This window comes from Lepisosteus oculatus, chromosome 5 (genome assembly GCF_040954835.1).
Source record: "Lepisosteus oculatus isolate fLepOcu1 chromosome 5, fLepOcu1.hap2, whole genome shotgun sequence".
Taxonomy (NCBI): domain Eukaryota; kingdom Metazoa; phylum Chordata; class Actinopteri; order Semionotiformes; family Lepisosteidae; genus Lepisosteus; species Lepisosteus oculatus.
In genome coordinates, this window is record NC_090700.1 from 38007562 (window position 1) to 38032365 (window position 24804).

The window sequence follows — 24804 nt, forward strand, 5'->3', positions numbered from 1 at the left end:
TGCTCACCCCTGCACCTTTCTGCTCTCCTGCAGGTTAATTTGTAGTGGTTTTATTTATTTTTTTACCATAAATCAACAGAGACCTTTCCTTGATCCCACAAGTGAGCACAAAAGGAAGGAAGGAAGGGACACAGCGTGTCTGGCCATGAGGCTATGTATGCAGAGGACACCTGAGGTGTCTTAATGCTGTCACAACACCTTAAATAGCTGAAGTGAGATCACGAGAAAAGCTCCTAATGAGAGAAGGTCATTCTGGCCACCTGGCTCGTTTGGTTGTCAGTAGCCAACTGATCTGAGGACCTCATCCTGCCATTTATTGAAGGAAACCAGGGTATTGAATTGTACAATATAGCTGGACAGCTTGTTCCAGACTCCTACCACCTTTTGGTTAAGAAGTACCTCCTGTGCCCAGTTTTAAACACACTTCCACATATTTTTTTCCCCACTTCTGCCATCAAGCTGAGCAAATCAGCTGGTTCAGTCCAGGTTTGAGAATCCTGGTCCTGGAGGTCCACACAAATGCCAAACGTCTTGCTTAAGGTATGCAGCAGTCAAAGAGCTGAGAGCAATTAAAGAGTTCAAATTAACGCTGTCAATAGGTTAATTTAGAGTACAACTTTGTAACTGAGAGCTTGAGCAAAAACCAACAGATGTGTGGAACTCCAGCACCACAGCTGAGAACCCCGGATTAACAACCAATGAGAAGGACACAGGCAATTTTTATCACTACTCCATTTCCAAATTAGATTTTGTGCAAGGCTTTTTTTTCTTCTCATTAAGAGGCAGAAAGAAAGTAAGCTAAAATATACACTACAAGAAAGAATCTGTGAATTAATTCTATGGTTAATGAATTGTTGAACGCCGGTCTTGCATCTGTCTTGACAGTGATGCTAAGAAGGTTTAAGACATCTGTTGTGTGCATAGCCTTATCACACCTCTGTACCGCAGTGTGGGACTGAACTCGAAAAGGTTTTTCCTGTGAGGTCAGTCGCCCACTTCATCTTATTACATCGCCCCAGCTGTAGGTTTCACAGACAGCTTTGACACTACAAGATCAAATCATTTCCACATTTCAAACTACATGCCTGACATCTGACATGGAATACTCCCCATAAGTTACAACTTGAGGAATGAATCTGTGATGTTGCAAACTGCCTTTTCTGGGGAAGCTACTTTTAAAATGTAATGCATTTATATATATATATAACTATATATTATGCATTACTTTTTAAAATTAACTAATCGGGCTAAGGGGAAATGTAAAGGAAGCAGATACTGTGATCTGTCAAGCATACATATTGTTACTGTGCAAGCAGGAAACTATAAAAAGTTATTCTTAAAAGCTGTTTCCACTAACTTGTTAATAATAATCACGAAGTAATAAATAATCCATTAAATTATGCATTTTGGATTACTCAAAACTAATGCATTATTTTTAAGTTATCTGCACCAACACTGCAAATTGTGCGATCTTCAATCTTAAAAGTGTCAGGTGTTTGCATTTGGGTCCATTGTAGATCTGTGTGATTGTTCATGCTGCTGGGGTTTTCTTTTAAAGAGCTAATAAGTGCTTTCTGGTAGACTGCAATATTAAAAGTTTGAGTACCTTTTTAAAACGGGCTGACAGATCTCTCTGTTCAGTACACAGATTAGGCTATTCTTTAAAAATCGGAAGTCATTTCTGCAGCCCTAATTATTCCCTCTTCAGGTGTGACTGCGCAGGAAGATCTTTACAGTGAATTTTTTAGCAAGCAAGTCTGGGCACATGGACTGTGCTTCTCTGATCATCTGGAAAGACAGAAGAGGAAAATTACAATAGGTGTCTTGGCGTGAAACAAGGTTGTCACACAACTAGAAATTGAATGAAAGGTCCATGAAGCAAAAAATGTTGTTATCTATATGGGAATCAATGAATTCTCAAAAATCTTTGTATATTCCTTATGCGGTGTATACAGAGACATACAGTAATTCTTCTCACAGTCACCTTACTGCATTTTCCTAGTGTTTTCCTAGTATAGGTCTGTTTGCTGTTGACACAGTCATAGAAATGCAACCAATAATCAGTTAAAATAAATAATGGCAAGCACACAATCTAGGTTAACTCTGAATATCATAGAGCCCTCTGCCACAAAGAAAACAGCAGATCCTGACCTGGTGTTTTGGTCAACATTTTAACAGTTAAAATTAGCCAAAACCAAGCATTCCTCGTATATGGGTCACAGCAATGTTTCCATTTGCTTTCTATCTGAAAGCTATACCATTTCAATGATATGATTCATAAAAGACAGTAACTTCATCATCAAACTAAACAGAGCCCAGTAAGAGGGACGAGTTCTCCTGAAGAAAGACGCATCTAAAGAGAATAAATGTCACGTACTGTTTGGGGTTTTGGCTTTTGTTCATGATATGGACTTCTTCCCTGTGTCCTGAAGCTAAAATGTGACTTAACTTGTTTGCAGAAAACAAAGCATTACCAGCTAACACGTCTGACCGTCTTTGAAGGCTGGTGACACTGTGGGCTTGCTTTAGAGATTGGAGCCCAGCCTGCCTACGACCCCTGCAACGTCTCTCAATTCTGCGCAAATGTTTTGAATTGAATTCCTTTACTTCTTTTTCTATTTTTTATAAACCCTCCTTAAAAAAACCTCCCGGTTCGAAAACAGTCCCAAGGTGTACAAAAACAGCGAAAAGGTGGGTTCAGGATGATATTTTATTAGACGTTGCTGGCTTCAAGTGGCCCAAATTGCACTGTGGTTACAAACGACTTTCTCCAACAATTTATCTCACATCGAAATGGGCGGGAACATGTCTTCGATTTCTAATATTAAAAACGATACGAGTGTTACAAAATTGTTTCTGTGCTATTATACGCACACTTTCTAAGTCAACAAAGAAGAGCTAAGTGTGACTGCTTTGGACAACTTTACCTGTTTGACATTGTTAGCTCTTCTTTGTTGACTGATCTTTCATTTATTTTGTGAAGTGCTATTTAAGATGCCTTGCGAATTAACTAGTTTAACAAACCAGGGGCCAATAATTAGTTTTATAATAATATCTCCTACAACAATTAATATTGTGAAATAAGTATAGTTTAACTTAGTGTTACCAAATAACACTTGTAAAAGAATAAAGAATTTAAAATATTATAATATTATATTAACTTCTGAAGATTAATATTTCAAGATACACGCATGGACTTTGGAGGTTATTTAGTATTTTATTTATTAAAGTGCAGTCTCGGAGCGCTAGAGAGCAAACGCTAGAGTTTTATCTGTTATATTTTTTTCTTACAGGTAAAATGCGAAAAAGATATAGAGTATTTCAATCAGCATATAGAGGTTTTGAAACGGTTCGAATCTGGTTTCAACATTAAAAATTCTGATATTCGTGTAATTTGTTATGGTTTCGATTCAAAACGCCCAATATCTGAAGAAAATGCTACCATAATAATCACAGAACTTTAAACTAGCATCGCCAGCAATGTAAGTTTTAGGGACAATTCAACTGTGGATTATAACACATTATTTTCAGTGTCTGAAACCGGCGATTACTTTAATTAATTAAAATAAAGTAAAAAAAAATGTTACAGCTTCTTACAAAATATACATATGTTGTTAAGGAAAAAGTACATGTTGCGACAAAACACCATCACGCCTGAGCAAGATTTGCATAGTAGAACTACTTGTGCTTAGGAAGAAATTTGACATATAGTTTATGTAAACATTTAGTTGTATTATTATCCTTAATTACGGCAAAGTGCTCTCCTTTCCACCCCAACAAAATGTTGGATGCAGTCTCATTGTGAGCACACCTTCAGCTCTGCTATGCTATTGATGGTACCTATTACACCACGGTACTGCATTTTCAGACAGTCACATCTTTGAGACTCTTAAATTCTGTGTTCTGACTCTTTTAGTTTTAATTCACTTCATTGCTGCGCAGATGGAGCTCCGATACCGAGTTTTGCTCTTAGAACGCCTGTTCTCAGACGTCTTTGGGTGCGACAGCGGCGTTCAGAGAGCCCCTTCAGTCGCCCAAAAGCAGGAGAACCGCGCAAAAATCAGAAAATAAGAGTGAGTTCCCCAAATTGGTAGATCGCAAAGCTGGAAAAAGTGTTCATTTAAATTGGGTGGGGCAATTAAGGTGGGAGTCGCATATACATGCTATGAAAAAAGTGTATTTAATCCTTCAAATAGTATAAAAAATTAGGATGCACTTTTCGGGACCAGAGACCTGAACCTAAACTCGCTACAGATCGATTGCTATCCGGACTGCTGAAAGAGCGTTTTGTTTTGTTCGTGGTCGACCATGATCCAGTTGAATGATGAGAATCAACGTCTAAGATTGTACCTTTGATTACCGATATTTCACTCATGCTGTCCCGAATACCACAGAACCCAGCTGTCTCCTGCAAGAGATTGCAGCTTTGAAACTTGAGACAAAAATAAGATTCTGTTTTTGCAATCTGCATTTTACATATTCATTTTTTTTTTACTTTGAAAAGAAATGAACCTGAATAACAGACATGTTCTTCTGACTTACTTTGCGTTCAAAGACTTAAAAATATTTGTTTTCCATGAGCATTAAAAATAATCTTCTGTGCTACTTAAGAGCCAATATGGGTCAAAAGTACAAACAATATATATTTTTGCGAGTTATTTCTAATTTTTTAATATTTTATCATTTATAAATATTAAGGTTTTGAAAACTAACTCAAACGTCATAAAAATCATTCTGAAGCAGAACCAAGTGTCAAAGCCACATTTTTGAAGCTCAATATACACATGCAAATTAAAAATTAGGACAAATTATTTTCTAGGTTTGCATACAATCTATATATATCTTAAATATCTTAGTGTTTTTGTTTACTTAGGAATTTTCTTTAATGCAGAGGTCTTTCCTTATGTGACTACAATCAACATTAACGTTTCACTACAAAATTTAAGTTGAAATTATCAAAGCATGGAATTTCTGGAACACACTATGAAAATATGCTTAGATCAACCGTATCTATTGCTTACCTCTTCTCATATTAATTTTTATTTTATAAAATAACAAAAACACTGCAAGGATTTTATTATGTTTGCTTTTTCCCTAAATTGGTGAATTTTGAGTTAGGGTAAAGGCATGCGACCCGATTGTTAATTTGCGACACGCACAATCTAATGATGATGTGAAACTTTAAAACTTTCAGACCCTTCTACGTTTTTCTGCGCTCTTTAGGAACTGATTTTGACTTAAATGGTATGAATATCAACTTCATTCAAGTGGACACTGAAGATACAGCAGACAGTAGAGGTGTTAGTGCAATAGACTTTCTGGAGAAGCTCTCCGAAGCTAAGTGAACAATGTCTGCCCGCCACTCTTTTGTAAAGGAGTTCATTTACTTTGATAGCTTTTAAATACATCTCACCTAGGTTCTGTCACAGCTTGTTTGATGGTGAACCCCTTCTTGCCCTTTGCACAGGACCACATTTGCTGGCTCAGACAAAATGAGTTATAGCAGCACCAAAGTAAAGGAATATCATCCATTCAGATTCCCTTTCTCTGGAACTGACGCGGGTAGGTTTTTTTTTTTACACTGAATTTGCCTGAATAACGCGGCTTAGGGGATGGATTGTTTACGAGACTTCATAAGAACAGAATTTAAAACAGAATCACAACTCATTCGAGGCCCTCTCAAATCGATTTCATTCCGTTTTTGTTTTCAAGGATTTTCCCCTCTTCAGATTTCAGAATGATAAATTCTGATAGTTTGGGAAAAACGGTTTAGGAAGCTGGATCATTAAATCGGGGAGGGGAACATAAGAAACATGCAGCTATTTAGTTGAAGATCATCAAGGATGAAGAGCTGCAACAGTGTGAGGGATGGAACTGTTCATGCATATAGCCAACACATCGCAAAGCTACCCCACCCTGCAGAGAATTACCCCACCAGGAATTAGCAGGGCTAAACTTTTTTTTTAGTTAGGTGATGGTCAACATCTCTCCCTCAGTTTGCAGATTTCCATATTTGCTCTGTGCACAACTTAGTGCCAGGAATTACAGAATAGAAAGAGTGCAATCCTTTGACCAGTTCTTAAATGGCCCCGGAAAAAAAAGGATATTTGTTAAGTTCTGTACCCCAATGATCACCTGCTTTATGGGAGGTGTGGTGGGTGTTTTTACCCTCAACCCCACTGTTTACCACCTCTGTGTAGCACCGCACACTTTCCATTGTACACATTGGGTTGAAACAGTTTGCGGTACTCTAAAAGCAGTGTTTGCTAGACTCACCCAGAGAGGACAATCAGAGCAATATTGTCTTAATACTAAAACCTAGCAATTAAAATGAGTATGTGCACGTTTAAAAGTGGTTTCAAACATAACAGAAACAATTATAGCCCATGCAGCCCTAATACATATTAGAAAGCAATCTGTGAAGCCAAGCTTGACCTTGAGTGCATTTAAGTCATGATTAAAGTAATTAGAAGTATTCAGGTCACTCATATATTAGTACTTTATAAATGTACACTCCCCATATTGAAAAAAAAACATTATTCACATCCCTATTAATATTATTTTTTGATTTCTCATTAATCAAGAAAAAGCCACTGTACAGACAAAAGCATAATGCGAATAGAAAGCAAACTGGTGTTTTGCAGTTTGCTCTAAAAAGCATGAGTGAAGATATGCATTAAAAAAAAGACATTCACCATAAACTATAAATATAGAAATCCCAGATCTGGATTTGTGGATTGGAATAAGTTGGCCAACATTTGCAAAGCAAAACTTAAAATAGTAAGTTTCAGAAGTTTCTCCCTGGGCCTTGTTCTAATATGATCAAAAACGTTGCGTTTCTGGAAGCGTTAAAGGGCGAAGCAACAAACAGACAAAAGCTGCCATATTAGAGATTTGGAGCTTACCCAATAATAGTGCTGATGAACCCGATACTGTCTCCTCAACAATGAAGTGAAGTCTCTCTTTCAGGGCTACAACAGTATTTGTTCCCTCCTGTTGGCTCACGCTGTATCTAAAAATCGCGTTCCATTATTGCTGTACTGTTTCTGATTTCCGGTGCTCGGCTTGGCGGGGGTAGGTTCCTGAAGTGGGGGTGGAGGGTAATGGGGGGGCGTTGATAGACTTATCAAACCCAGAATCAGAGCGCGTGACTATTCCACATTCTCAGCACTTCAAATCGACCAAAGATGTGACAAAGTGTGTGTATGTACAGGCTTGCATACAAGTACGCAATAGAAATGAAGCTGTTTCGATCAGCCCACATTTGTTAGTTGTTAACGATTCAAGAAACAAACCGGCAAGAAACGATAGACAAGATAATGAATTTAATTATCTTGAGAGATGTTGTTGGTGCTGTTGCCTCGCACAGAACCAACGGTTCTTTTTTTCTGACAAAGAGCTTAATTCACTCGCTATTTTAAATTGCAGCTTGGGATCCATTCAAGTTTTAGGCTTTATCTTACACCTTTGTGAAAAAAAAGAGAATTCATGAAAAACAGGAAATTACACCCCGTGTTTGTGGCCTACAGTCACATCTATACATTTGTTTAGCAATATCGAAAAAATAAGTCTGAATTTCGCCAAGTTGCTTCCGATGGGAGCCAGTCAACGATGACACACCACAAGATTCTAAATCGAAATTTCAAACTTCTGACTAATACCACTAATGTGAGTTATCATGTTCAAGCCATAGTTAAATACAAAGTACAGAGAAACCTAAGGAATGTTTTTGGAAAAGTCAACACAGGTGTACAGATTTACCACATTAGAAGAAAGTCTCCTTCATATCAGCTGACTTTGAATAAGCTTGTATGAGCAACACGTTGACTTTTTAAAAACCTTTAAAAGTGATGTGAGAAAAGCCCCCCCACACACACTTTATATCTAGTGATGCACTGCCCAAAAAGTCATGTAGGGCCACTTACAGTCTTCATGTGGCCTTTAAGGGCTGCAATACGTGCCCAAAAAAATAATTCACAGGAAATCGGAAAACTACAGGAATCAATAATACATTTAAATATTCATTAATAGGTAAACAGGTTTGAAAATATTAACTTGGAAATCTACTAGTCAGAAGCACCTGTACAGAAGTGTCAAATTCTGAAACTCAAGGGCTTGGCCCAATGTCATAGTTCCTTGGGGTCTAAATTAGTTCATTGTTGTCAAGATTGGAAACTGAAAGGGCCTTTTGCACAAAAACAAAGACGGGAACATAAGTTAACAAAAAAAATAACGTTTCACATAATCTACTAGAAATTTACAAATAAAATAGAAGAATTGGACAAGTCAGAGCAAGTGGCAAACTGAGCCTCTTCCTTCTGAGCAAACATAAGATGGTAAGAAAGATCACCAATGAAAGGAGGCAATTTTGGCCCATTCGGTTGTTAGGAGTTTATTGATCTGAGTTGCTTGAGAGAAGCCAGGACATCAGCTTCAGCAATGTGGTCGAGCAGCTTGTTCCATACTCCCACACCAGAGCCCTCTAGTTTGGAATGAAATCTGACAGCCTGCTTTTTACACAAGTTAGAGTGACGAAAGTGAACAGTGAGGTTATACAATGCCCCTACCCCTGTACAAGAACAACATTTACATTGAGAAAATTCACACTTTATTAACCTCAAACCCACAGGAAAAAAAATGATTCATCCACGGAGCAGAGATGCTGTCTGTATGTAAGCATTTCCTAAACACAAGGGTGGAGGTCAACACACAGACAGGTCTCTGCATATATCCACTGAAGATATAAAATACAGCATTAGGCACACTGTATCCAACATTTACACTGTATTGATTTGTCACATATACCTTTACTGGGAGCCCTCCATGTTGGGACATATTTAACAAATCATCTATGGGATTCTGGGATCAAGCTGTGCTCTGCAACACCATCATAGGAAGAATCTAAGTGTTCACCAGGTGCACACCACTCTCAGCAGAGCACTGAAACCTGCCCTGGGAACAGTGCCAATCCCTGCTGTTTCATGAATTCTGCCCTGTGTGAAATAAGCGTCCAGCTAGTTGGCAAAGAGAGTTGCTCACACTGGGAATAGCTATGGTTAGTCACGCTGCTCTGCTGGGAGAGCAGTAGTCAGGGCTCTGGACTTTCCCAGGCGGGAAGCTATAGTTGTACCATTGAGCTGCTTTGAAATGCTTCTCAGATTGCCCCCGTGAATTCCCTGCGGTGTAACTGGCTAACTCTCCAGGTTGCCATTGTAAAGCAGTGCTTGTTCTCAATTCACAGAGCTGGTTAAACTCAGGATTAGATTGTTTCCACATCTTGGCTACAGTCACCAGTGTTGGAGCAGCTCACTCCAGCTACACTGTTTTGCGGGCCTTTTCCTTTTGTATCCCTATAAATGGTGCTTAAAGTGTTACTTTTTATCAAATATTTCTGTTTTGATATTGGATTAGTCTTCATGTCAAAATACAAGTGCACTCTGACGGGAAGGCCCAGATATCAATAACAAGAAGTGGCAAAGGGCGCGATCACAGCGTTGCACCAATAATGTTTTACTAATGAGCAAACAGGGGCAACGTGTTGCACTAATCCTCTTCCCTCGTGTTGAAAAATCCTGCAGAAACTTTTTATGCTTGAACGCCTCATTAGCATAGAAGGCAGCGGCAGTAAAATTCAGGCTGTTACACAATGTGCCAAAGGGGACAGGTTTGAAAACTGACAATACAATAGCGCGCTTTAAACGAATGATCACAGCAGCGCGGCTACGACCCTCCACCAACATATGAACCCGTTTCCGCCTTTCTAAAAGAATGAAAAACATGACAGGAAGGCTGAGGCTCGCGCAGATCTGGCGTGGAAGGGGGAGCAGGATCCCACTTCACAGTTTTTCCCCTTTACTCCTGCAACTTTGTCAGAGGAGGATTAATTAGGAGGTAGAGGTGGGAAAGCGCGCACACTCACAGGTCGGGCGCGCCCAGCAGACAGCTCGCATTGTGCGGAGCCAGACAGCGTGAAACTAGCCCTTGCGGGCACTTTGGGGGTCCTCTTTCCGTATCCTAGCGAGACAGGGGTGCAGGTTGCAGGTACGAAAAGCATTTGGCCATTGGCGCGCGAGTTTGCGTGTGTGTGCGCCTGTGTTTCTCCTGCAGGGGTCACGCATCGGTAGATACAATCTTAATCCCCTCTCCAGCAACGCCCCCGCCCCCTTCCCCTCTCCTGGAGCTCCATCCAACACAAAGGCCGTAACTCCATAATAATCCACAACACACCGCCAAAGCAAGCCAACGCCGCTTTCGACCCAGGGGGAGACTCCCCAGGGATCCCATAACGAGCTAAAGCCTCTCTCTTTCCTTTCTGGCTCTGTAACTCTGTAGATAACGGTGACCCTTCGGCACTCTGACGGTCACACATTCTGATCAATGGCAGCATCACTGCAAAGGCACGCGCGGTATAGTTTAGAGTGCATCGGGCATGACTAAAGCTGAGCGACAGGACTTTGAAGTGAGCACTTGTAACACTGCGAGTGAAGAATGATTTAGGGATCGTCACCTCTGTTAAAAGCCGGCGGGCTGGGGGGTGCAGGTTCCGATACTGTCATTATTTTGCACAGTGTTAATAATCAGTTCTGCACCGTGTGTACAACTTAAACAAAACATTGTTTTGCATCATTAGCAAGGCTTTTTGTGAGAATCCAGGCTCAGATCTAATTACCTTGAGGCGCTGTAAAGCCCTGAACTTCAGTACTGCGCTGCATTAAGATAGACCGAAAGCTGGGAAACGTTAACCAGTATAAACGAAAGCACATTGACTGAAAATACTTTGTTTAATTAAAATAATTAGCAGTACATGTAAAGGTCCGCGCTGCATGTGTGATGTGCGGATGTATAGTTTACACAACACACATTACTAGGCGGCTGTGGAAGAAACTGGTCTTTTTATCTCTTGTTGATACACTGAATAACTTTACAAAATATATTTACCATAACCACCGAAGTAACAATAAAGAAAGGACTTCGAAAAGGGGCACTCAATTGTTATTAATTATACGGTAAAATACTTCGAGAGTAAGGAGTACAGTACGGGAGAATTGGAAAGAATCGCAGAACTGTCACTTTACTGTTAAACACACCCACATCAGAATAGAGAAATCACTGCAGGATTAACACCTGACAAGTCAAAGCACGCTAACGCACACGGAGTGGCGATAGCAGTGTACACGACTTAAACTTCAAAATCAATTTACATTACACCAGGACTATTCTTGTTTCATCTTGCTGAAACTCATTTTCAGAGGCTGTCGAAGCAATTAGAGAGTTGATGTGAATACACGGAGCAGATCAAAATTCACTTTCAGCTTTGCCTTCGGTAAACTAGTGCACTTCACCAAAGCGCCCCACTGCAACGCGGAGTTGAAAGCGAGCGCAATACAGTACAACTGTGAACTCACCACTCCAGAGAAACCAGTTCTGCTCACTCGTTACTTTTCCGTCCTGGCCGATATTTTCTGAATGAGCAGTTCTTATGGGCGCTCAGACGGGTTTCCTCTTTGGTACCTGGTCACCGCACTTAGCTATCACGCAAGACAGCTGCGTCCCGTTTAATTATAGAAGCCCCGACTGTGTATTTAGTAAACGCGGTGCTTATCGTCAGTTCCCCTACACTGCCTCCCTGACTTTCAGCTATTTTGTTTCCAACATTCTCTCCCTGTCACTCACCTCCCCCTTAAAGGCGCAGGACAATTGTTTTGTACGACTAAAACTCCCATTAAAGGTGCACCTGTGGATTTTGTCTGTCAGGTTATACACGTCGATGAGCGAACAAAAATTACAACCTGCAGAATAAACGGAAAACAGCCTATTAGAAACAGATACATCTCATTGTAGTCCTGTCGAAATTATGCGCGCATTCTCTGCCCAGATTCAGATAGAGACCAGCCTGGTGTTGAAATATTACCGTGAGTCAGAAACGGCAAGAAACGAACAGTGATAATAAGCGAGTGAGACCAGTGTCTTTCTGTAATTTTCACAGCTTGACATAAATACTGCTGATTCCAAAGACATCGGTCTGTATGTGTCCACTAATTAAACACCCGCGTCTATTTTATTTTTCTAAAAAGTTTATTTTCGCTGTCATTTTTACATTAAGTAGTGCCCCCTTTTATTACAAGCGTGTAGTTCGGGATTTCAGTAGTTTCTGAAACTGCGTACTTTACCATGACACAAGACTACGTGACAGTAAAGTACCCAGAATTATGAAACATGAATAATGTAAATAAAGGTTTTGGACAAAAAGGAGGTTTTCTTTGATATATTTTTGGAATTGTTTACTTATATATCAATGAGCTAATAAAAGTGCTCGCTGAGTCCTGATTTAGGGGGCGATTTCGAACACAACATGCGCACATATTATTGAGCTGAAAAACTCATTCCACAAATCGTTCTCAGAAATTGCTTAAAAAGTCATCCCAAGTCAACTATAATATGTTTAGTATTCCTATAGCCCACTTTGAAATATAAAATAAAAAAACGCATTTTGTCCCCACTGCACAGCAGCTGTGCGCTTCAAAAAGCCATTTATCTTAAAAAGGCATTGATGTTTCCTCCGATACCTTATCAGTTCAGCAAAACCTCCTTATCCCCAATAGCTACAAAATACCACATAAAATCCTTTTCTGTTCGCAAATACCGAGTTTCTTCCTTCATTTAGAACATTTCGCCTTTTCTCTCTCAATATCTGAAAAAAAACTCCAGCTGTTCAGATACACGTTTCATAACAGCTTGGGTGTCTTATCATTTACGAACCCATACATTTTACAGGTGTTAAACGAGGTTTACTCCCAGTTTGATTAAGATTTTCTGATCGTTGAGTACTCGGCGAGGACATTCTGTTCATATAGTGCTATTTTCCCAATTCAGCAGTAGAGTCCCATTCTATTAGCAGTATAAACCAATATAATGACATATACGGTAAATAACCTATGTTTTAAAAAGTCGGACAATCATGTCTTCAGATATGGACAGTTACCTGAATCAGAAATTGTAGTGTACGAGTGCAGGTACGTACGGATATGTAAATATGCAGGGAAAATGACTTGAGCACCTGGGTTATAGACGCCGCTAATGAACATTTAATAGAACAGAAGATCAGAAACTTCTGATCCACTTTTGGCTGTGTGAGCACAGAAGAGACGTCTGAATATGTGAACTCTTATTGCAAACCCTAAAATTTTAATTCGCACCTGTTAACCTCCCTATATAATACTGTAAGAACACGGATGGGGGATCTGGGTATCCACAAGTTTTAGCATCACTGCATTTTAAATACTACAGATTATATAAATGATATCTGCCGAGGGGTGCTAGATGCAGGTATTGTCAGGTAGTTTCCAGTTCTCAAACCGTTAATGTGTTTTATTTTCCGGTCTCTCTCTCTTTTTCCTCTTGAGCCGTGAGGTACTGCAGCGCAGGGGTTACAGTGCAAAGCCAAAGTGCCATTTCTAATCCCCTCTGTTCCTGCCTTTGTGTGAAAACCCAGCAGGAAGTAGGAGCTGGGCAGACAACAATTAACAAAAGAACTGTGAAGAATACAATCAGCCATCAATAGGAAACGACAAGCCTTTGTGCCTGTTTCCATGGAGACGCCCGACTACCAGGATTCTTGGATTATAGACCTTTCCACCTCTTCTTTCTTTACACTAGACCCAGACCTTCCTTTCTTTTTTGCCATTTAATAACTCCAGAAATTTACACCAACCTTGCGACCTTTGTTTTACCTGAATTAATGAAGCTCATACAGTGCTGGTCCATTTTTTTTTCTTCTGTGTACATTTAGCCTTTGCAGTTTATCAAATGAATGCTTCTCTGGGCCAGGGCACAAACTGCGACGCATTGTGGTCTTTCTGAGCTTTTCTCCTGTGTCACATCTTCTCATGACGCCCCTGGTTCTGTCAACCTGGTAACAGATAAGAGAGCTCATCGGCAATTTCTCTTTCGGGTTTTCTAAAGCTTTTTAAACATTCGAATGCATACTCTACCAGAGGTGCCGACAGACAGAAAAAAGACATGGGAGTAAGACAGAACGTAAATGGAGATTTGTGGTGCGTTTTTTTCACATCTACACGGTCTTACAAGCGCTCCATGTCTAGCGGTATTTCTGACGTCGTAAAACGCATTCTTTTATCACGTTCCTGCTCCAATCAAGCCCAGCTGAGTAAATCGATATAAAACATAATGCAAACCCCTCCAATATTTTTGAATCTTTGTATTTACACATTTTGGATAAGTCGGGTTTTCTCAATGTTTTTCATGCACATCTTATTACCCTCATAGCCACCTTACAACTTCACCGTTTCAACAATATAGCAATCCAGTCAGCAAGGTAAACGTTACAGGAACAGAAGGATGCCCTTCAAATCCAATTCATTTGAGCAATGCAGGACATTGTAAAATGACATTACAAATTGTCAGTTGTCAGTTATTTAATTGTAAGGAGAATTGAAAGGAATTTGTAAGGATAAACTCCTTACAATTATGTATGTTAGTGCCTGACAATTATATAGTGAGGTGCACAATGGAGCAATCTGCTGTGTAGACTTCATTTATAAATTATTCCAAAAGTCTGATTACTGTTAAGCAGTGGTTAATAGGTTTTTAAGTTATCTTTAGAGTGGCATTTCTGTGTAATTCCTATTCTTCTGTATATTAAAAAAACATACATACATAGCCGGGTATATGGCACTGCATACGCAAGGAATTTGCACTGATTTTGCGGTCAACCATTAATTTCAGCAATTTTCTCATATAAAAACATTGCATTGCACTTTATGCATAAATGTTAACTATTACAAATGGAATTGGCAGAATATTACAAGCCCTAAAGTCTTCCATGACAGACTCTGTACTGCTGTAGGATTACTGTTTCTAAGACAAATCAGTCTTTGCACTGATAACTCTATGGCATCTGCCTCATAGGAGAGGACAGGCAGGTTGAGTGAGACTGATCTGCAGAAACAGTCCTAGCCTCACTGAAGGGTTCATTTAGTGTACAGTGTGGCAAAAAGACAGAAGAGCACATTACAAATACTGACTCCACTTTCAAGAATTACCACATTTGAACAGTTCTTCATAATTATAAAGTCCTTACACTTATATAGCACTTTTCTGGGCACTCCATTCAAAGCATTATATAGGGAATAGGGACTCCCCTCCACCACCGCCGATATGTAGCACTGACAGTGCGCCAGTAGGCTCACCACACATTAGCTATCAGGGGGGAATTTGGCCAGGGCACCAGGGTTAACACCCCTACTCTTTTCTAAAAGGATTTTTGATGGCCACGGAGAAGGTAAAAACAAAGCACAAATAAAAACAATAAAGTGCACCTGTAAGTGCCATAATCTCTGGATTCCAGGGACAAGGGGGCTATTTAACTCAAAATACTCTGAGCAATTCTTGCACAAACTGTTTTTGGTACATTTTCAAGGCCCAAGTCATCAAAGAGTGGCAAACAGATACCAAAGCCAGATAGAGATACTGGGACCACAAGACAGACTCAGCTAAAACAGAAAAGCATGTGATCTGAAGGAAGATTGCAGTAGAGGTGCAGGGCGTGTGTCCCTGTTTCACTGCTAAATATAGAAAGGCCTCAATTGTTTTTCTCAAAAAAATATTTCTGTTTATTACCATTTCAGGTATTATTTTGCTCCACATTGCTGCTGCAGAAAGAACAACAGGCCCCCTTGCCTGCGACTGTTATCTCAACAGATGTAGTCTAATTATTTAATGTATTTTTAATTTGTAAAGCTTTTGGCAGGTTTGTTTTTAGTTTCTCTATATCTCTGAACAGCTTTTCACAGCAAGTGACATAATCTAGCTGATTAATAGTGTACATTGAAGTACGATGAAAATCTTTCTGAATAGGAGAATGTATTGGACTTTTTTTTACTGAGACGTCTGTTAAGTCTAAAGGAAGTCTCAATGAATTTCTAATTTCAGCAGTTGTCTCCAGTATGGCACCAAAATTGATCAAGGTGTTTTTCATGTCATTTGAGAAAGCGTCCTTATTTTATTCCTCATTTTCTTCTTAAAACAGCAGAAAAATTAACAATTTGCTAAGGGTGACACAAAGTAAGTCAGTAGCCCCAGCAGGGTCTGAACCAAGCAGATCCAGACATCAAGGCCACTGGACGACTGAGACTCTGTACCCCTCACCATGCCCTTTGGTAAATGATGCATCTTTATTTGGAGCACCAGCATTGATTCAGACTAAACATAATTAACTTTGCTCATCACAACATGAACCTGAACATGCATATCAAAAATGAAATTTGTCCAAATTAAGCAGGACCTTTGAGATTAATTTTTAAGATCATACTTTTTATTCCAGTATATTTATTTTTGCAAATATTCTGAGTTTCTAAGTTTATAATGCCACATTTGCAGAAGATCAAATGCTCCAGAACTCTCTTTTCGAGATTCCTGGTTAGCTTAATAATTTAGTGGTCATGTGTAAAAGGAAAGATTTAGGTTTGTGCTCCACATTGGCCAAAGTTGAAGCAATAAATGCAAGTTACTGGTCATTTGGAAAACTCTTTAAAGAAAAGCAGCAGCTTTCAGAAATCTGGTCATAAACTGAGGCATCAAGAGCAACAGCTTGTAAATTGTGATTGAACTGGAAGCTACTTGCATATTTTCAGAATATGTTTGAGAACTGTTGACATTGTTAACAACTGCTACTACTGGGATGCTGGCAATAAGGCCTGGGTTTCATATCTTTTCTAAAGGTTTTAGGTTAGTTTACCTGATTGGGGATGATGCACTGTAAGGCAATAACACAGTCTGGTAAACACAGTTTACCAGAATAAGTTTGCATGGTACTTTCAAAGCCTCACATTTATACTGTACCATTCATTAACTTGATTAGGCAGTGGTTTCCTCCAGTTTATGTTATGTGTATTTGCATTACTACAACATTATGTATTACACTGTACTCTGTGTGTACCATGTCAGCGAAAAGTAAACATTAATGAGGTATGGCTAACACACAGTGTGGCTGACAAAGGAGATGTACCATTAGTAAAAGAAATGACAGCTCTGCCCAGGGAGTTAAAAAACACTACAGAAGTGAAAAAGTCCTTCCGTCTTAACATGCCACCTGAATGCATACCAAATGGAAATAAGTAGCTATTTTCTTTGCAGCATTCAAATTCAATATGGAAGGCCACAAAAAAAGAAGAAATGCCTGAATAATTGCTGCAGATGTCTACATTTTTAAATCATAGTTTACCATTAATTGGAACCAGATACTGTAACCAAAACCTAGATTACTAATTTGGTTTATCGTTAGTGAACAAATGCAGAATATCTAAAAAGAGAAATAGAAAAAGAAACCACACAGCTGCTTGGTAGTGCTGACTCCAGCACTAACATCAGACTATTTCTAATAGCTCAGTACTATTTGTGCAGCACTTCTGCTTTTTCGTTAGTTTACAAAACAAGAAGCCTTTACCAGCATGCAACAGAACTGGCAGCCAAGGAGCGTGCGGAGAAAACACAAAAAACCGCAGAGGAAAATAACAAGGGGTGAGACGTGCTTCACTGAACTCACCACCGATGGACGAGAGAGATACGAGCATCTTAAATGGCATCAGGAACAGACCGCTGCTTTCCCGAGCTTTTCCGACTCATCTGCAATCTGACAAGATACCAAGCACAGTCACAACTGAGAAGTTGAATAGCATATAATCGTTTTCATTAAAAATCCATCCATCAGTGTTAAACAATTTCTTAGTCCAAGACAGGGTTGTGGTGGGCTGGAGCCTAACCTGCCAGACACTGGGTGAAAGATAGGATGGGATGGGACAGGAATCCCACTCTGGTCACACAGAGGACACAGGGGGTTCAATTTTTAGATTTCACCTCAACAGCATGGCTTTGGATTGTGGGAGGAAGCAGAAGCACCTGGCCAGAACCTATCTGGTCACAGGCAGAACATGCAAACTTCACACAGAAGGTACCCCAAGCCAAAATGGAACTCAGAAACCAAGAGCTACAAAATACCCAAACTAACCACCACATACTAACAAACACAAAAATTACAAAGGTTGCCAAATGTCTGAGGAAAGGACCGCAATCTCTCAAACCCATATTCAGTAGATATGCCAAACTGCATCTTATTATCATTGCACTATCTTCCTTCGGGTCTGAAAGGCTCAGTGATCTTGTAATCCTTTGGTAGATCTCATTGTGCGATGCAAGGACATGCACAGAACTGTGTCCTTAGGCCCACAGGCTTGGAAGGGTTCTGTTAGGAATCTTCAGAGTGAGAAGGGCAGGAAGACACAAGGCAAACTGGGAATCAAAGCACACCTGTGGCTCCCCCATCCAGCTGAGATGCAAAGAGAAAATGACATTGGAAAAGGAGTTTTAACCCATTAACATCTTGTCAGTTTAGAGGTCAGATGGAAGCTGTTTTCTCATTGTAATGTCAAAGTAGCATAATATAATTAGACATTAAAAGTACATTGGCAGCTGCGGCTTTCAGCCCTTTTAACCTATCTGTTTCATCACTTTAGTGCCAAGTACAATTATCCGGATTCCACCCAAAGAGATCACTCGTTGTTTATCTTAGCTTATTTTTTCAGCTTGTGACACTGAACGCTTCATTTTGGGTAAACATTCCTTTTTTATTTCCCTCATTGTGTACTTATTATACCTAACGGCATATCGTTCAAAGTGAAAATATGTTTTATTATATTGCTCCCTGTAAAACTCACAGTGCAGTGCATGAATGTGTCAAAAAGGCATATGAGCTAAGAAAACTAAGGCAGGAAAAAGGTCGCTTTGACATATAGAGTTTAACAATGGAAATATCATTTGAAAAATATTACTAGATTGTAGGTTGGAAAAATATTTCCTTTAGAGTTTTTGGCAACACAGAAATACAGTTGAGTGGGCACTGATAGGTCATGGATCGCACTGTTAAGTTCCGCTTTGACACAGGCAGATAAGCCCGGTGTTGGAATAGTGTTCTCTTCTCCGTGCTTGGCCCAGCTGCACCCATTCCTACTCAATACCCTGCCACTCACTCGATTGGAACCGAGGACGGGCACGAAAAAAAAAAAAACGAAACAAAAACATAAACAAAAGCAAGAGCCGCGTCTCTGCAGGGCTGGAAGAAATATCAATGCTGTCCAACACAAAGCGAGAGCTGAAAATAGCTGGCGCACAATGAGACCTGCCAGAGTGCGTATGAGATAATGTCTAATTGAAAACACTGAGGCCATTGTCCTGCTGTCATTGACTCTATTGTCCTGCCTCACTATTGGCGCGGCGCAATTGTTCCCTGCCATTGTGTCCACCCCCCTCCCCCACCGTGCGTCCTATATTGTTATAATTTCATTACTCGTTTATTTTCTGTTCCCTTCTTTTCTCTCGCACCCCTTTTATTCCAGGATTTAGGAACAATTTTTGTCTGGGTGTGTGCCAGCGTGTTTGAGTGGGTGTAGGTGTGGGTGAGTGGGAGTGTGTGTGGTGCGTGACGGTGTATTAACTGGAGGTTCGCGTGGCTGTCTTGGGGCGAGTGTGTGGGATGCCCAGATGATGGCAAAAATGAATCAATTTACCGCTCCCCTAGATCCAATATAGGCCTCCAGTTTTGAGCTCCTATTTGATTTCTCTGCAGAAAAAGGTTATCCATCTCTCAATATTAAAAATAATGCACGACGAACTTGCATCTGCGTTCTGCGTTATATGTAGATATGCTGGAAGCTGCTGTAAAAACGCAAGCAGGTCACCTGCTGCGCCCATCCTCAAATCATTGTCTTTCTGTTTTTGTGCCCTGTTCCCGACGGTGTGCAAATGTGCTACGTGTGTTGGAGCACCAGTGTTGAGGTGTGTTAAGTGTCTTGGTTGATGTTGGTGTGCTGTTGCATTGGGGTCTGCAAGAACTGTGTTAAGATGTGAGTGATTTCGGTGAATTTACTCCTTTCAGGGATACTGCACTCCTGCCTCTGTGTCTGTCTGGATGTAGCCGACAGTGTGAGGCAGGAAGTGGCAATGGATTTGACTCATCTTGTAGTGGGACAAGGGAGGAGGTGTGATGGCAGAGGGTAAGGAGGAAGGAAGACCGTGTGTGTGTGTGTGTGTGTGTGTGTGTGTGTGTGTGTGTGTGTGTGTGTGTGTGTGTGTGTGTGTGTGTGTGTGTGTGTGAGAGAGATACCTTGCTTGGTATCCTGTCCGAATGAGTATTATTATATACTTGCCTTAGAGCTGTGTCTTTAAGATGAAATGTCTTGCCTCTCAAAAATCGAGGTTTCGAATGCCCCAGAAAACTAAAGTTTTGGCTTCTGGATCTGGGACTGAAAGGGATGCTTTTTTAATCACCCCTGGGCCTTTGCTGAGAGTGGTCAAATACTTTCTTTTTGCAGTTACGTCACCGATGCTGATCCCTCACACTTGCCTGCCATTGCCTGGTACCTCACCTGGTACCCGCATCTACGCAGGGTGAGCGGGACTGGAGAGAAAACCGAGGGCTTTGATTCAGATGAAGCTTTTGATACTGTGCTTATGGGATAAATGTACAACGCCACAAGACAGATAATTTCCAACCCTTACATCAGTGTTAGGAATTTGAGCCCCTCTGTGTCCTGAAGCACCAGGTGTTTTGTGTTGGGTCCTGTACTCTTTTGACAATATGCAGATCACCTGGAACAAGTGAACTACAACAGCAAGACAATGATTTGAGGATGAGGCAGAGCAGGTAACATGGTGGAATCTGCTGTCAAAACTCAAGCACATCTAGGTGCAATGCAGATATCAGCAAATGCATCGTACTTAATTTAAAAAATGTAAAAAAAATTAAAGAAGCATACCAGTTTCATATAAGGAATTGGATTATGAGCATAAAATGTGAGGTTGGCATTTAGAGCAATAATTAACTCACTGTGGAGGGGAATCATAGCATTCTCAGAACAGCCCAGCTCATTAACCCTACTAGCCATTGTTTTAGCTAGTCAGCATCATGCAAAATATGGCTTTTTTAAAATTTGCCTAATCTCATTTCTGCAATCTTTGCAGCCGCACAATAAAGTACCAACGTCACACAAAGGTACTCAACATGGGGAGAACTTACTGTAAATTGAGATAACATACAGTTGGGGAAACAAAAACCCAATCTGGCTCATCTCAGGCCAAAGTATTTCTTGGAAAAAAGCTGAGAAAGTTCCATTTCAAACATCATTTGCATGCCATAAAAATGATGTGTGTTATTGTTTGGATTTTTACACTTGCCAGATGTCCTTATCCAGAGCAATTTGCATAGGTTGAAAAAATTCAGTGCAGGTCAGTGCAATAATAATGCAAAGGTACAAATTAAATACATCAGAAAATCTAGTCAATCGCTGTTCTTGTGAAAAAGAGATGATGAGGCCATTAACAACTGAGAGTGAAGAAAGCATAGTCTGTATGAGGCAACATGCCCATTACTATATAATTAGTGTCAAACTAGTCCAACAGCCACAAGATTAGTTTCACACTAGTGCAGCGTAAGAGTAGGGAATTATAAAATTAGACCACTGTCCAGATCTGTTCCCCTGTTAGAAGGTATGAGAAAAGTAAGAAACCAGTAAAAAAAGCCTGTTGACTCTTTCAGCTGCTTTGTGCTTTCCTGGCACTACAGAAAGTATGCACTAGAAAGTTTGATTTGAGCTTTTTGCTCCTTCTCTAGACTTTATTACAATGCGGATCTGGTGCCCAATTAGAATAATTTACACGTGCGCTTGCTTCCTTTAGCAAGGTGGTTTTCGAGAACTTAAAATTCTGTCAGCCTGTCCCACTTGAACACCCCCCCCCCACCACCACCCATCCAAGAGAGAGTGCTGACAAAGCCAACATTAAGATCAGATGAAATTTAGTTTTGCTGACAAAGCGAAAAGAAAGAAACACCAAAACACCACATTCAAACTGCTTTTGAATCTGTCCAGGTGGTTGCAGGGATAGGTCACCTAAAGAAAAGAGAAACCGATGACCCCTGTTTAGTAATATTAGCCCTTTTAAAGAAGTTTGCTTTTTAAAAAGAAGTGCTTGCTTACTTCTTTTCAAACCCTTTATATCAAGGATGTTTATTTAAAGTATTCCAGCTGTTTGCTGTTTCAAGTTGCATTTGCTCGTCAATGTTTTTAATGAATAACTCAAAAACCTTGGCAGAAATCCTTCTTTGACATTTTACATTCGAACATACACTGCAAAAGATGTTTTGCATGGTCTCTGGTACATACTTTAATATAGGAGAGTGAAAAAAAGTCATTGAAGTTTATGAAAGAAGTACAGAAAAAACAGTGTCAGCCATGTTGTGGAAGTTGTTTATCTGGTATCCTTAAAGTAACAGTTAAATCAGATTCTCCAATTAAGAAGCTACAGGAGACTAAACTAGCAAGACTGGTTGGGGTTGTCTCCCCTTTCCTAGCTTGTTTTTATTCTTCTGTGACACACAGATCACATGCTGGATGTCCGAAGAGATGATGGGATGTGGCCCAGGATTAGCCTGATCAGTGAAACAAATGAGAGGTAAGAGCACTGGGCTCTGAATGTGCTCTGTTGTCTGGGATCCTGCTTCCTGGATGGCCAAGACAGTTCTCTCTTTACTGAGTTTCTGATAGGCTCTTCCTTCCATCCCTTCCACATCAATCAGTCACTCTTGCAAGGAAACCTATGATGTCTGGTATTAAAGGCAGTGAAGGGGGTCCACTCCAGTGAATTAGCCAATTAAAGTGCTCACTCAGAACCAAGATTGAGCTGTTGGCCTGAATGCTGCCAGTTCGAGACAGAAATAAGTTATGGAGACTCCTAAAGCAGTAGTGTACACCTTAGTAGAGAGACAAGGGTGGTTCCGCATTAGTCTTCTCAGGGTACCTGGCCACTCACCAAGAGACATGGTGCTCCTCCAATCATCACTAACTCTCCTGGAGGGTGCTGGGAGTCTGCTGCTTGTCCAAGCCTGAACAGTGTAGGATCACCATGTCTGACTCCTAGCCTCAGGCCAAGTTTTAAACATTCGGCACTTCCAGATTGGGTCGGTATAAAACAAAAAACAAAAAATTGGTGACCTAGAACTGATAATAATGACACATTGGCAAAAGCGTGGTACAATAGAGATCACACCAGTCAGCTACACCGTACTGACAGGGTCATGGACACGGCTGCCCTGGCTGTAAATACAGTCAGTGTCAAGAAGCTGACCTGACAGACAATGTGCTCTGACACTACTGAGAGCTCAAACTCATATGTGAAGATATGTGAAGAAAATGACAAAAAAAATGACTCAACCAGCCAGAGCTGAAGCTTCATAGGCTTCAGTCAGACATGACAAGGCAATTCAATCGATCAGTTTCGCCCTCTCATTGTCCACTCTGCCAATGAGGCTTGTGTCTGGTACCATAGAGCACGGTGACAGAGCTAATGCACCGACAGCATACTGTTTATGGTAAATATCACAACCGGCAGAAGAAGGAGCCAGCTGAAACACTGCAGGGAACAGGAGCACCACCTTGTACATTACACAGGTGTACAGTATAGTGTTGAGCACAAACAAGAAGATTAAGCTGGATTTAATGTAGAGCAGGACAATTGAATTCTGGTCTACAGAGCAATGTCTTGGTCTCTTTAAAGCAGATGTACCTAAAGAACTAGGAGATGTTGGTAAATTGGTACAATTCAGACCATAATGAGCTGTTTAGGTAAAGACCTGAGATTGAATGAAAACCTCCAGATACTGTCCAGAGCATGATGTTATAAACATTAATATAAAAAGTGTAGTACTGTAGGACTAAATTCAAACAAAAGGACAGGCTTTGTAAAACTTAACGCTGAGAAATGCTGAGTTCCAGTTGAGAAATGCTGCATGTTAATCCAATAAAACAAGCATTATGATCAGAAGATTGATAGTGTTCAAAACAGCTAAAGCCATTCTTCAACCCCTGGACTGGATCGGGATTCTTGAGATCACTCCCTATAAGTCAAGGAAATTGTGCTGAGTTTTTAGAATGAAAAGGCAAATGCAGCTTTACAGAGAGTAAACATGATGATATCAAGTATTTGGTGGAGATAAAAAGGTGTTACATTTTTACATACCTCAGGTTGAAAACAACAACTGCACAACTCAATTTGCATGGTTCCTCTCTTCCTCTCTCAGCATTGCTGGAGCAGGCCAGTATGTCAGAGCACAGGAGACTTGTGCTAACTCTTCACAAGTGCGGTGGCTAAGCGATTGCAGATCTAAGCAAAGCATACTGACATGGCGATTTCTTTATCAAATGCTCTTGGTCTGGTTTTACCAGAAAATGATAAATGGAGGGGGGAGGAGGGGGGTCTAAAAGTGAAAGGCTGCTTAAATCTACTGACGTTAAGATGTTCCCTTAAAATAAAATGACATTTCATTTGCCTGACATTTTTATCGGAACAGACTGACAGAGGATAGGGGTTGGGTTGTTTATCAAGTGATGCAACAGTTTTGCTGAAGTTTCATTTTGGTGACAGGTTAAGTGGTTTGCTGATCATTGGCATACTGTACAGTGAGTCAGTGCTACCACCCGGGTGACCCTTATAACCACTGGAATACTTTTTCTTGCAGTAAGGAACGGACCTGCAGTGTAACAACATTTGCCCGAAGTATTATGAAATTATGGAGTATTGCTTTCCATGGCGATGCCTCGCTATGTATGAATCACAGAGCCCTGAACAAGAGCAAACCAGACAAGTGCTAAAGAAGCAACATCTGTACCTGCTCTGCCAGCTCGCCCTATTCACCTCTGCCAGCGGCATCTGAGGTATTTCCAGGCACTTCCGTTGACA

The 24804-nt window shown here is 40.4% G+C and overlaps 1 protein-coding gene across 4 annotated transcripts in view; it reads right to left on the reverse strand.

The window, feature by feature from the left end:
* sox13 (SRY-box transcription factor 13) overlaps positions 1–11770 on the reverse strand; it is a 41614-nt gene extending 29844 nt beyond the window's left edge. For 2 of the 4 annotated variants that reach the window (XM_069190358.1, XM_069190359.1), the window contains exon 1: positions 11406–11770. The gene's annotated coding sequence lies outside the window, so the exon portion shown is untranslated. Of the gene's footprint in view, positions 1–6905; positions 7051–11405 lie in introns of those variants that run through there. The other 2 variants (XM_069190354.1, XM_069190356.1) reach the window with 2 other exon arrangements.
* Positions 11771–24804: the final 13034 nt, after the last annotated feature.